The 2,218-nt window shown below is 38.9% G+C and overlaps 1 non-coding gene across 1 annotated transcript; it reads right to left on the bottom strand.

Moving 5' to 3' along the window:
* Nucleotides 1-287: 287 nt before the first annotated feature.
* Trnas-cga (transfer RNA serine (anticodon CGA)) lies at nucleotides 288-360 on the bottom strand. Its single transcript has one exon. It is a non-coding gene; the product is annotated as a tRNA-Ser (tRNA).
* Nucleotides 361-2,218: the final 1,858 nt, after the last annotated feature.

Genomic DNA, 2,218 nt, shown 5'->3' on the forward strand with positions numbered 1-2,218 from the left:
GTTAATATGTAATATGTAAGTAAATCTTATATTTAGTAAAGAGGGTGTGTGTGTGATTAGTATTTTTAACGTAGCTTTAACACTTTTTCAGTCATATCGCTACGATGTCTGCAGTGGGGCAGTTTATAGTGATGTCTAGCACTGGGGCATCATGCCGCAGATATGTAGCATGATGTCCCACCCAGTCACATTACCCGGACACCAGGCCAACCAGTCCTAACACAAACCTCTTAATGCTGAGCGCCTAGCGAGGAAGCTGTAAGTACCATTTTTATAAGTCTTTGGTATGACTCGGCCGGGGATCGAACCCATGACCTCCCGCTTTCGAGGCGGACGCTCTAACCACTAGGCCACCGGAGCGGATCTAGTAAAGAGGAAACTAATGCAGTGAAAATAGATGAGTGATATTTCCACATACAAAAATATCATCACAGCTAGAAAGTACATGACCAATTCCTTCGATAGCATTTCCATCAAAAGTTGTGCAATTAACAGAGTCAACCATACACTGAAATGAAGATGAAAGTTTGCTAAGTATTTTTTAAAATAAAAATTATCCCCTCAGACAAGATTATATATAGAACAGCAAGTACCATGTGGCAAGCACACTAGCGACGTGTATGAGAACAGAGGACTGAAAGAGTACAAAGTCCACGATCCTTAGTAGCTAATTAATTGCAAACAGTTGTTGATTGTAAATTATAATAAACGTGGCGGATTCATTAAGCAAAACATTTTGACTACTGAGGAGAGAACGTGTTTTCAGGTCTCCGCACTACCACTTCAGAGAGTAAATGAATATGTATTTATATACACGCATAACGATCCTGAACATTTACTATTTTAAAACACTTCATTTTAAGTGTTTTGCTATGCACAATGATGCGGTATGTTATTGCTGACATCGTGTTTATTTCATACACGATTTGGGCCCACATATAGTGACTGCACCATTTGCAGCAAGAATACGAAAATGGGATTTGATATTGCGGTTACATACAGCATGTTCTGTTGGCCACTATTTATTGCAAAATTTGAATCATTTACAATATTTCCTGAGTATAGGAATGGAGATAAATGATAAAAAAGCAAGTACCGCACCATTCATTGGCAAGTAAATCACTGTCTTTAATATGTGATTCGTTTCTTGCATAGTACTGTATAACTAAATCAGACAGACAAAGGAACAAATGGCCATCACAGCATGATATATTTTACCTTCTTGCAGGTGCATAAAAAGTGATTGGTTTAGATCATCTCAGTAGAGACAACAACGCCACTGGTTCAATGCGGACTATCAATAATAACCTTTTGTTAACTTGTTGCTGCAGTTATGGAAACCGAAAATTATTAGTAAATGCTCATTTGACATGCACTGGCATGAGAGGCAAATGCGACAGTAATAAGGCGGGTACCTTGATGTAAAAGACAGCCATATCAGGCTAGTTTCCAGCTGCTAAAGGTGCCACTCCAAATGCAATTTTCACAATGTCGATAAAAAAGGATGACATACAATACATCCTGAAGGCAGGACCATACTATAAGCTCACTTGTCCTTATCATCATGTCAGCTTAATGCTAGAAGTACATCATAGAACATGGATGCTCGTCAACAGGATCTACAACGACCCAAATGCAAAACTAAACCATTGTGTGACTGACAGACAAGGTTAACACTATATGTCCATATTACTACCATGATAATACATATAAATTAAAGCCCTATATGCATTGTGGAATATACATCACACCAACTCATTGTGAAATATATATCACACCCATGCATTGTGGAATATTTATCACACCAATGCATTGTGGAATATATATCGCACCAATGCGTTATGGAATGTGTATCACACCAATGCATTTTGGAATATATATCACACCAATGCATTGTGGAATGTATATCACACCAATGCATTTTGGAATATATATCACACCAATGCATTGTGGAAATTGTATATCACACCAATGCATTGTGGAATATATATCGCACCAATGCATTGTGGAATATATATCACACCCATGCGTTGTTGTTGTTGTTGTAGTAGGGTTTAACGCCATTTTTCAGCACGCGATAGGCTATACATGGCGGCCAGTATTAATGGTGGAGGAAGAACCCAGGAAAACCCCGGAAAGAACCACCGACCCACGAGAAGCTACTGGCTAGCTTTCTCACATATCCACATTAGCCGAATCCGAGACTCGAACCCACGCA

This window comes from Sinohyriopsis cumingii, chromosome 6, assembly GCF_028554795.1.
Source record: "Sinohyriopsis cumingii isolate HCF-2022 chromosome 6, ASM2855479v2, whole genome shotgun sequence".
Classification (NCBI taxonomy): Eukaryota; Metazoa; Mollusca; class Bivalvia; order Unionida; family Unionidae; genus Sinohyriopsis; species Sinohyriopsis cumingii.